Raw genomic sequence first — 12,968 nt, 5'->3', positions numbered from 1 at the left:
TCATGCCTCCGTTTTCACTCCGACTTCTCAGTTGCCTTCGACAACAATGAATGATGCATAGTTTCGACGAAAAGTCAGAAATGAAGTGGTATCAATAGCATAATGCTCAAATGGTTATGCTCATTCCTTAAAAACTATGGTTAATAAATCAAAAGGCCACCTTTCTTTAAGATGCATCAGTGCTATGCGACTGGACTTCCTCAAGGTTCAATATTCTCACATACACTGTTTAACTGAATTATAGAACCTCTCAACTACATTTTACACAGCTCACATATCTGTTGCAATTTTTTATGCTGGCAACGCTCTTTTTTATCTTTAAAGTGTCCTCTCCAAAAGACTGAGGACTTAAATAAGGTTCTGATTGAATGACTCATCATCATCTTAAGTTAAACTTACTAAAAATAGATTTCTACCAAACTTAGCTCCCCAGTGCTCCATACCAATTTATAATTGGCTCAAAAGAGATGACAATACTCAGCAGCAGACTGAACATGATAGACTGCAGTATGCCTTTGGACTTCATGCTTGACAAGCACCCAAGCTTGCAATCATACATCAATACACTGGCTAGAGGTATCAAACACCTAATCCCAGAGCAGGACTATAAACATGCAATTCACTTAATGCTATCTTCCAGATTGGGTCATGGTAATATCGTTCCACCCCTGGGTTTCTAATGTTTTCTTTCTGTGCTCAGTGCCACCCTACAGGCATCAGCCAGGCAGTTCAAAATCTTAAGAAGGTTTGACCACATATCTCTGATTTTGATCACATGAAAGGGAAGCAATTAGTAAATTTTAACTGACGTGCATTGCACACAAGGCATTTCATATGGACATCTGGAAGTATCGCTCTAGGAAAAGTGTGATTTGTGAAGGCCAGTGCAAACTGAGGAGGTTCAAAAATCCTCAAAATTAACCCCCAGCCCTGAAGAATAGAAAAAATATTGAAGCAAAACTTCTCAGGAATAGATCTAAGTATTTGGAATACCCTCCTACCCACAATTAGGACAAGTGTCATTCCTACCAAAATATGATATGAGAAAATGTAGCAGTTTATGCCAGTAACTCTGTCCGTTGCATTGTATTAACCTAAATTACAGTTGGGTGTATATTCCGTGCTGCAGTTTTGGATAATACGACTTCTCCACTGTACTTAACTGTCACACAATATAATTTTCCTGTAATTAATACCTCCTACAGAAAGATGTATTTTATACTAAGTTACATGTGTATATGGCCTATGGTGTGGTTATGGCCTCCCTTCTCTAGATGACCTTACACACAATTTACATCAGTGTACCAGTACCTCCTATTGTTCTCCATTTGCGATTGTAGCATTTCGATTGTGTAAGGAATGGAAGTATTAAGTGAGAGTAGTCAGAATCCTCTTCAAAGAATAATCACATTCCTTGTCAGGGTGAATCACAAAAGTCTTTAAAGAAAGCTGCGCTCAACCCTCTTGTACCTATGGCACAGAGAAGCTAGGGTTAACTTAGAGGCAATATGTGAAGTATTTATGCAATACTCAAGTAATAAAGTAGAAATACAAAACAAAAAAATAGTTTAAAAAAAGAAATAGAGATTATTTGATAAATTAAATCACACCAATACAACAAAAATCTAGTTATTAGATACATAGTCATGTTTTTAAAAAGGTTTGTAGCGGGAGGAGTGTAAGATTTTAGGCTAACCGCAATGGAGTTTTCAGCCAAATCCAAGTACCAGGTGTGTCACAGTCACAAAGTTACCTTCTCATTTAGATACATATATGGAGGAAGAAAGTCTTTAGGGGAGTCGGCAGCTGATGGGCGCAAAGTCAACATGAAGCCACTTTGCAAGGTCTTGGAGTCGATTGGATGCTAGTGAAGCCATCAACGAAGGTTGTCGGTGTTGCTTGGATGCTGCTTGATGTTCAGTCCAGTGAAGCCGTTGATCAGGTGATTCTTGGTATAGAGGCCGGAGAAGCCATCAATCGGGTTGTTGGCGCTGTTCAGTATCGAGCTATTAATTAGGCAAGAAGGAGTACACTCCGAACACAGATCAGGGCTCAGGACCTTGGAGAAATTACTTGGAGATCAAGAGTCACTCCCCAGAGCCTAGCAGAGTGGTCCAAGTAAGGTCCAGTTGGGACTGGTCAGCTGGAAAGCAGGGAAGGCCTCTGGAAGCTAGTTTTAGCCTGTAGTTCAAGCAGATGATCAGCCAGCTGACCCTTGAAGTTGCTTCTGGGGTCCTGGGTTCATGGCAAGCAGGCTCAGTCTTCCTTCATGTTCTTCAGACAGCAGGGCAGTCCTTCTTTTGATTCTTCTCAGCTCCAGGGCAATGTTCTCAGAAGGGTAATAGGGATGCCACATTTATGCCAAGTACCAACCTATGGGTAGGGGCAACTAGTAGCCACACCCTTACCAATGAGGTAAGGGTTCCCAGATGTAACAGTACCATATTTTACAGCACTTACTGCATGTTTTACTGTAAACTATATCATAGTGCCCTTTTCTTCATAAAGATTGCAGGACCATTCATTGCTTAGTCAGAGTTCCCTGGGCACATGCATAAGAGGGGTTATGATAATGGGAAAACCCTCTCTGTGGTCAATCAAAACAGTTCTGGGGCAGCTCCCCCTCCCACTGGGTTTGGAGACAAGCTGACTATAGGGACAAAGGAAGAGGGCAGGCCTGGTTTTAGGTTCATCTGCTTGTGACAGGGTAGGCCGCCTTAAAGTGTAATGTTTCCTTGGACACAGCCCCCACGCCATCCTGTCAAAAGAAGGCCAATACCTCCCCACATCCAAGACATCTGTCTAGGAGCAATCCACATCTCACCATTGGGGAGCCATCAGCAGGCATGTGACAGTTGAATACTGACAAAAAGGCTTCCAGAGTTAACTTTTCTAGAAGAACCTTTTCCTTTTACATAGTTAGCCAAAAGTTAATTTCAACATTAAAGGCAGATTACGATCCCGTCCGGAAAGCATTCCGACCGATTTGGTTCTAGAATACTTTTCGGACGACTCGGATCGGGGGATGCTTCCAGATATGATTCGGTTGGACTCCTATTGACTTCAATGGGAGCCGGTGTTCCAAACGAGAACATAGGCTCCCATTGAAGAAAGGGGAGGCTGGGAATAATTGTGCACCCTGTGATGTGCACCCCTTGGTGCCTGCCACAATGTGCTTGGTTGGGAATAAAGGACCCATGGGTACCCCCATGGGCCTGATTAAGAGGGCCCAGAGTGAAGGGTGGCCTGCCATGGGCCTCCAAAGACAGATTCCGGCAGCCGATTCGTTCCAGAGAAACCAAATCGGAACGGCTGTGCAAATCGGTCAGCGTACTCGCTTACTCAGAAACCAAGTCATTAGAGCTGTACAATTCGGCTCTGAAAGACGTGGTCTCGCCAAATGCCTTTTGGAATGGATTCGGACAGCCCTCCTGGTTTCCATGCATCGTACTCGGGTGTTAAAAAGTGTGTAGGATTCATTCGGAAACAAGGGTTCCGGATCGGATTCGGCAAACACGAATCCGATTTGGAGCCCTTCCGAACGACATCGGAATTGACCCCTAAATTGGATTTTGAATAGATATTAAAATGAGTCCTTAGATTATATTTTTTGCTAATTTCAACACAAAATTACCATTATTAAGTGTTATAAAGTAATACATTGCCATTCTATGGGGCAGCTAACCTTGTTATAGTGAAAATGGCTTTTGAAACTTTTTTTACTGTGAAGACATGTGCAACATTAACTTCTACATGTCTTACTTTTAAATTCCATGCACCCTGCCTTTTTGGGCAACAAGGCCTGCCATAGGGGTGACTTGTAAATATTTACTAGGAATGTTTATGCCTGTCAAAAGGGATATTTTGACAGGTTGAATTGGCAGTTTTAAAAACTACAGAGCCAGTCTGCAGTGACAGGCCTGGAGACATGCTTTACGTTTTGACATTGAGGAGGTAATTCCTAGATGCCCTGGAAAACCAAGCCATGGAGCCCATAGACTAGTGAGAGGAAAACTGAAACACCCAGAAAAATCTGACACACCTTGAAGACAGAAGTGCAAGGGCAATGTACGCATCTTTGGTGTCCCGAAAATGCAGATACTCAGGAAGTAGGTTAATTCTTTCTGGCGTTTTTGCCATAGCTGCTGTGACTGAAATTCAAACCCCATCAGAATTTCAATGGGCCCAACAGACCTCTGCGTGTAATCAACCCCGGGGAGATTTGCCCAGACCAATCTTAGTCGCGGGCAATTATTCAAACGGCAAAGACTCACAGCCTTTATACTTATAATGTTTTTTAACAAGGAAGGGGGTTGGGCCCTAAAGCACACCTACACTGGGCCTCATCAATAATTGTGAACAACAAAATGTATAGGTGTGTGCTTTCAATGAGCAACAATTCAGCAAAAAACACCTTGACTATTAGAGTAGTTTTGTGTATTTATTACACTTTTGTAAATTGATCAAACCAAGAAGAACAGCAATTTTGAACAGTGCATACAACATAAATACCAAATAAAAAAGCAAAGAAAATTACAAACACAATACACAATATTGCAAACAAATTTGAGATAACCAGTCCTTAGATTGTGCAAAAAATGTGGCGGCAAAAGAAAATATCAATTTCAAGGACTAAAGCCTGCCAACAACAGGTGATCGTCTAAACCAATCTCAACCAGCATATTGCCCTGTTTGCGTACCATGTGGTTGAATACCTAGAATTATGACGAGCTGTACTGGGGTCAACGCGTTATACTTATAATGGCAGAAAATACCCGATCTCTGCTGATTTCCCTTATGAGCCCAATGTGACCTGACACATATTCCAAGCTCTTCATAAGAAATTAGACCTCTGATACAGTTTACTAGACCCGATCACCATGATTGCTACAACTGACAGGAAAACAAAGGAGTTCACAGACCAATCAGACCTTGAATAATGGATTGAACACCTACATGGTGCATATGGAAACAAATACTATCCAGCCTGAAGGTTCATTCCCTCCAACTTGGGACTCGGATAATAGATGCAGGGAGACTGACAAGTCATGAGATAAGGTTTCCCTCTCACTGGTCACTGCCAGAGACAAATCTTCCTCGCTGCTCAAATCATGACACCTCTTCAGCACGGATTGTTCCAGCTTCTTACTCAATGAACTCTCAACCTTTAAGTTATCCTTCGGCATCATCGGGTATTATTACACATGCAGGATGCCTGCAGTACCTGATCCAAAGCTCAAACCTTTGTTTTGCGATATTCTCATTGGCCCCAACACCATCTCTCTGTGTAGATTCCCTTCTTCTCCGGTACCTCATACGATAAAGCACCCCCTTTTGTGCAACACCACTCTTGCTCCATTGCTTCCCTGGACTTAATTTAGTACTCTTTTCTGTGCCCACTGTTTTTTTGGAGTACATTACCACCATGCCCTCTTACAGAGACAAAAATCTATCTATATGGTCTCTCAACATTAACAGCCTGATTCATTCAAGCGGAAGACGGTTCAGGATTACCTGATGTCGAAATGTCCCATTATAGGTCTTATTCAGGAGACCCATCTCACAAGCCTTGAATCTGCCAAGTTGAAGTGAGACGGGCCGGCAAGATATTCTCCTTCTCTGCTTTGTCATCTGTGCCTCCTCACTCTCAAGACACAACACCTGCCACTAGAAAAAATAGAAGTGTCATACTCCTCCATAAAAAATTGGCTGCGCAGGTCTTATAGACCTGGACTGATGGGGTGGGCTGCTAGGTTTTTGTAAAATAAAAGATACTGGGCATTGTGTTCACCATCGGATTTGTCAATGCCTCCAAAGGGCTCCAAAAGGACATGGCATTCCTCAGTAAACAGGCTTCTTACAGAATTTGGCAAGACTGAACTCGCAGTGGGCGGTGACTGGAACATGGTCCTTGATCCTTGCCTAGACAGATCCGGCACTCGTGGCACCCACAATACCCGTGATAGATACATTCTCAAGGACATCAAAGTTGAATATAGACTTCTGGATCCCTGTTGCCTACTCCATCAAGCAGGGTAAGAGTTCATGTGCCTGTCCCCTGTGCATTGAACTGAATCAAAACTAGAGTTCTTCCTGATCAATTATCCCTAAAGTCAGCTCCAGTGCGATTGGTGTAAACAGCATCTTGTATCATTCTCCTTGTCTCATGCGCAATCTTCACCTGACTTGCTCTATTGCACAAACATGGTGCCAGAATGTCTCTCAACTGAAATTTCCAGAGGAGAAGCGAAAACTTACCGACTTTCTCTACAACTACTTACACAATCAAAATATTCTGGTGACTACACACAACTACTTTGGGTGGCAGGCAAAAATATCTTCAGGGGAAGACTCATTAGAGACTCGAATATAGCACACAAAGAGGTGAGATATAAACAAAGAAGTTTAGAAACTGAAGTACGCCCCCTTCAAGCAGCATACCACGCCAGTGCCAGCTTTACTAAATGCATTGATGGGGAAAAAGCTCAAACTCATATCCCCCCTGATACAGGCGGCAGAATTAGGAGGACCATGAATGAACGCTAGGAGAAGGTGGGACACCTCCTTGCATGGCAATTAAAGCAGAGAGAACCCCAGTCAACCACCCAACATAAAACAAACCTCTTGCATGCCTGTGTCGCACCCCACTGCCATCCTGAAAGAATTCACCACCTTCTACAATGCTCTTTATTACTCTGCCTGCCCAGCTTCAACATCCAGCAAAAACACCTTCATGAATGGTCTTAAGCACCCCCTTCTGCTCCGGCACCTCCGAGATACATTTGATGCTGACACAATGGAGGATGAGATTGCAGAAGCTATAAAAATTCATGGCAACTGGCACAACCCAGGGGCAAGATGGTTTTCCATTGGAACTCTACAAAGTCATTCAAAATCTGATCATCCCCCTTCTATTGTGCTTCTACCGGAATGCCGGGCAGACAGGCTTCTTGCATGCAGAATTCAATAGGATACATATTTCTCTGATTCCTAAAACGGGAGAGATACCCTCTCTTGTGCCATATGTAAGCTGATTTCTCTCCAACATGATAATTCTGACTAAGGTTCTGCCACCAGGCTGGTAGAGGTGATATATCTTCTGGTTCACAACAATCAGGTGAGATGTGCTCCCCATCGCTCTTTCAGGCATCAAATGTGTTCTCTTCTACATCTCATCTGGTTCACAAAGAGGGATCTAGGGAAGAAACTACTACTCTACTTTGATGCCAAAAATGCATTTGACCACGTCAAATAGTCCTGCCTCTCCTGCACCATGGAGCACTTTGACATTGGTGGGACCTTCCTCAAGATGATACGGTGGCTCTATACAAGCCCCTCTGCACATGCGATCTGCAATGGCCTGGTCTTGAATGCCATACCAATCACCAGAGGCATGAGACAAGGCTATTCTCTCTGACTTCTAATACTAAGGGCCCTTGAACCACTGGCCACAGTAATATGCTCCACATGTGATATCTTTGGGATAGTCTCTGCGCCTGGAGAATTTAAGATGCTATGCGATGATATCCTCCTGATACAGAAAACCCCAAAAGTTGCAATCTCAGCTTCTGCTCGGCGCCATGAATGTCTACTCCTCCTTCTCAGGGTACAAGATCAATTGGTACACAACCAGAGGAGAGCTGGGAGACCTGCTGGTGAGATGGCTACCGAACAGTCTTAAATAGTTGGGGATTCTCGTGAGTAAGATTTTCTCTGCTATGATACAGGAAAATGATGTCACCCTGCTTGAGGAAAGGTAAAGTTTACTGATGTTCAATTATTTGAAATCATTCCATCTCAGCTGAGAAAGAGATGTGCGGGGAGATAAAGGCAGGATAAAAACATACAATAGCAGAGCATGATAACAAAAACACTACAATGCGATTAAGGAATGTCCATTCTGTTAAAGTGTTTTATTGTCTATTGCTGCTTTCCAACCTTCACGTGAACCAATGCAATTACCTGTATTCCTAGCCTACAACAGCCATCGTGGGCAATTTTTGGATTTCCTGTTACTGATTTCATGAACTTTATGATGCGCCCAGATAGCAGTCATGATTCTCCTTGTAGACAGGTTAGGACAGCAACTACACATGTCCTTACATTTAGCATTCAAAGTATTAGTCTGAGCCATTAGCGCCTAAAGGGTTTCAGAGCTTTGCATATGCAGATTACGTGTGTTAAAGATTTTTTTGTTCTGCCATACTATCTGCATCATGCATCGACCTCCCCCTCTGTTTGACAATACCAATAACCTCTTGTGGGGATTAAGCCAAAACGCATTCTCATGAGGGCATACTTTGCGTGATATAGGAATGGTGAGTGCAGAATATCTGTAACGGAGCCAGGAGAGTCGAGGTTCACGGCTCAGCTGCCATATTGTTTGGATTTTAGTTCTCATAGGTCCTGCTCCCATGAGATTATCTTTTGTTGTTTTGTTAGCAATTTTGCTATGGTTCTTGGTAGTAAACTGTTTTTAGTAGATCTCCTGCACTGAAGCTCTTGATTGTGATTGCCAGGAGCAAACCCCTTGTTGAACCAGAGTATTGGAATTTCTCCCAGAGCAGATGTTTCATTGTGCCTATTGGCGCCATTTGCAATGTTTCGCAATAAGTTATAAAGTTGGCCCTTAGGATCAGATTCTACTTTGGAAGCTTTAATTCTAGCCTTATTTGTGACTGGCTAGTACAGTCTGGAAGGTCGAAGATGTGCCGATAGCCGATACATTGCTCTTCATCTAATCGCTCATAGATGTTTTCCTTAAACACTATTGCGCCATATGTCAATGAGTGCATCACTTTAGCCTCCATCACCGTTAGAAGAGCTTCTGTGTTTGGAATGCATTGCTTCTTTTAAGTTGGCCCATCTTGCATGACAGGTGCTTTGCAGTCATTTTCAAGGAGCCCAGCTGGGAATTCTTACCTCCTCTTTCATCCAGTGTAACACCAAGGTGCTTGAAGGGTGTTGTTCTTTCAAGTCTTGACCAACTGATGGACCAGGCACCCTTTTTGATCAACTGTCTGCCAAAGATCATTGTTTTAGTCTTTTTCAGGCTGATGATGATTTTATTTAAAGCTCAATATTGTTTAAGTGCATCCAATGATCTCTGGTGGCCAATTTGAGTGAAAAGTACCACCATGTCATTTGCATATTGTAGAATTTGTATTTTCTGCTTTGCCAGGCAGAGCGGGCAGATCCTTGGGACTACCGGTAGCTTTCCAGAACTGCCATATACAGGTTGAAGAGAGGAGGAGCTAGAATACAGCCCTGTTTCAGCCATTTATTAGTAGAACTCTTTTCTGAGGTTGCCCAATTTGCTGTTACTTTGACTCTGATATGGTTTACTGTATAGCCATTAAGAGATGCAGTGGTGTCTGCCACTTCTTTAGCTTTCCTTATAGCCTGCCTCTAGGGAAGTTACTGTAAGTGTTGGTGAAGTCAATAAATGCTGCATTTAGCAGAAGGGCCTTTGGGCTCATTGCTTCATCGATCAGGTAGGTAAGGGTCAAGAGATTATCCTCTATGTGGCTATGTTTTTGGAAGCCGTTCTGGAACCATGGGATAATTAATTTTCTCTATGGCCCATATTTCCAGCTCTTCATACAGTAATTTTGCATAGCACTTCCCTTCAACATCCAATAGTGCTATCATTCAATAGTTTGAGTGTGAGGCTCTATTTCCTTTTTTGTATATGGGTACTAGGTTTAGCCTCTCCAACTTCCCAGATATGTTGCCATCTGATGGCATTCAGATATAAGATGGGTTAAAATGGGCATCCAGCGGCTCAGTTCAGCTTTTAATAGGGCTACAGGGAGGCCATTTGACCCTGGTGCCCCAGCAGAACTCATATTCCTTAAGGCTATTTTGACCTTTCTTGTGGGCAGCCATAAGTTGATACTGGTCGATGTTCTTGTAATGGCCCTTTTCCTCTCCCCAGAGGGGTCCTCTGGAGAACCAAGTATGAGCTCCGGTTGAGGCTTAAATTGGTGCCCTGTGGACATCTCACAGGATAGGCTGAATGGGCTATTGTCCTCTGTGGGCAATGCTGCATATTTTTTATACCAGTAGGCAATGCTGCATATTTTTTATACCAGCAGGTGGGATCAGCTTTTGAGCAAGCAGAGGTGGAGCAATAAAGCTGCTTTGTGTGATCAGCCCATTGTTTTGCCGAGATATGGCAGGCTTTGTGGCTTTGGTGTTGGTAAGCTTATTCACTAGCCCCCACAATTTCTTAGAGTCTTTTAGCTTTGGTACAGCATGTAGTTTGGCCCATGTTAGATTGTTATTTGTCCAGTTGTTCACCCATAGCTTCTTTCTGTTTGCTTGCCTTAATTTTCTCTTTTTTTGTGTCCCCTTCACCGCCCGGTTTTTGTAGTTAGGTCTCGGAGTGCTTTATTTAACTCCTTTCTTAAGCATTTTGTTTTCTGGCTCTCATCATGCCCTCTTGTCTCCTGTTCAGGTTTTCTCTTAGGGCCTTCTGCTGGGTTGTCTTGAAGCAATGTAATCAGGGATTGCTTATCTATATAAGGGCTTTCTGTCTGCCAGTTTATTCTTTTAATTGGGACTGATTCTTCTGGACCACCCAATGCCTTTGTTGCCTGGTGGATTCCTTGCGTAAGATTACTGCATGGTCACTTGTTATTCTCAGAGTGATCTGAAATCCATCAATATCATGAAAGTGTTCAATGGAGGACCAGATATAGTCCAGGGTTGCAGATTTCAGGGCGGAGAAACGAGTATAAGCTGCCGGACGATTGGATGCTACTCTGCTTGAGAAAACTAAACGGAACATTGCCAATTGAAAATCCCTCCAACTCTCTCTCTGGGGCAGGGCCCAAACAGTAAAGATAGCAATTGCTTCCTGTTGAAGCTATGTGTTTGGCATGTTACCAATCAAGATTCCCCTAATCACTCTCATACAGATAGATATCATGATACAGAAGTTCGTTTGAGACATATTGCCACCCAGATTGACCACACAGAATCTCCATGTGGCTACCACTCCTGGAGTTTTGCATCTGCCCCACATGCAAAGATATTTCTGGGCAATCCATATCTCACAACTGGCATAACACCTGAACCCTCATACAGAAATCCCAATCTGGGTTAAACTGGAAAGAGGATTGCATACAGGTGCCAGGACCCTTGCCTCTTTATGATGATCATAAAGCATCATCTGACCCCAAGAATCCGTTTTGGTTGCAATGCACAATATTTGGATTTCAACCCACAGACTGCAGGGTGAGCATAGCTTCCTCCACCCTAATTCTCTGCTATGGCACAACTGGGCATTGATAATTGATGACTCTCCCTTCAAAAGGAGAAATTATGAACTGAAAGGTTTACACACACTGCACCAAGTTCTTGATGGCACCACTATCAGACCATTCCCTGACTTGATATAAAGAAAAGGTGGAGGGAGCACCAGGGATGAAGTCACACTTAAGCCAGTATGGTCTTTTCAAAATTCGTTATTCTTCTTTAAGATAAAAGGTGACAGGACAACAGCCAACGCATTTCGTTCCTTTGAAAGGAACTTCATCAGGGCAAAAAATTCTTCCTGTACAGACAAAATCCAACCGTGTGCGTCAAGGGAATAGTCAGTCTCACGAAGCGGGCAGCGTTATATTAAATTCCAGCCAGAGTGATCTAAATGCTATTGGAGCGATATTCCAACTGAGTAGGAAAAGATGTAGGGGATCCCTCTATGGTTTTCAGAAGTATTTACGTGGTTAAAAGGTCTAAAACGCCCGGCCCATGAGAATTTGTAAATGCACATCAGGGTTCAAATGCACAGGAATGCTATTCACCATTAACTGCAAGTAATAATCAGCCAGGATAGAGCCATGAGCCTTCTATTTTCTGCGACAGCAGATCTGCCCGGACCGACAACAGCAAAAGTAGCTACTTTAGTTTATTATTACTTTGTCCACACTGTGGGATCGCCAATAGCTACAAAATGTTGTTGGATCTTCGCCTTCTATTACTTTTATGACTTTTACGATCGGATCCCACTTGCTGTTAATGGTGAATATCATTCCTGTGCATTTGAGCTCGCAGATGGCCCTGACAGTCCTGTAGCTGATTGTACTGGTGAGTTTGTGTGTGAGCGCAAGCACCTGGATGGCATTACAAAATATTAAATACTATTATGATATATACTATTCCCACAAGGTTTTTTTGGGGGGGGTTTTTTATCACTTGTGCTGACGCTGGCTCTAGGCAATTCTGGTCCTCCTCTGATGAATTTATGCGAGCAGGTGTTACAGGTGCTACAGTTTATAGATCATAGCCCTGCACTGGTGAAAATACAGAACTATACCCTACCGGACATTGCCATTCCACTGGAAAAAAAGAGCTGATTGCGCATTTGAGAAAAACATGTACCAAGGATCCGGATCTGGAATCGAGAAGGTCTCCGGTTATATTAGCTGGACACTCGCATATGCCCGTCCTGTATAGTAGTACTCCCACTAGTTTTTCACACGTTCATTCACTAGAATTGTCCGATATGGGGACATCATCAGCTTTTCTCGATAAGGGGGCAGATAATATCTTGCACTCAGTCGAGAATATACGGGGGTACCTTAGAGATTCTTTATGCACTGGAGAGAATTCTCTCATCAATTTTATCTTTGTTAGAAAAAAGTATGGTAAATTCTGATCACATACTGGAAGTGCTCTATCCTATTTTAATGGGAATCCAAGATCTTATTCAGGTTAATCATGCCACAAATAAATTAGTGAAGGTCCCTGATGCAGTTTGCCACTCATGTCAGACATGTAATGGGGTGTCTAAAAGGGAAGTAAGATAGAAGAGAAGGAAGTGAAGGAGGACTCTATAGTGATGCCGCCCAGAGGTAGTCCCCAGTTAAACAACATAGAGAGAGTTTGCAGCCTACTAGTCAAGGGGGAAATCTGAATTTAAATTCAAAAGTAACTTCCCCATTATGGGTATACCCTATTTT

Source organism: Triturus cristatus, chromosome 11 (assembly GCF_964204655.1).
Source record: "Triturus cristatus chromosome 11, aTriCri1.1, whole genome shotgun sequence".
Lineage (NCBI taxonomy): Eukaryota > Metazoa > Chordata > Amphibia > Caudata > Salamandridae > Triturus > Triturus cristatus.
This window is presented reverse-complemented; position numbering follows the sequence as displayed.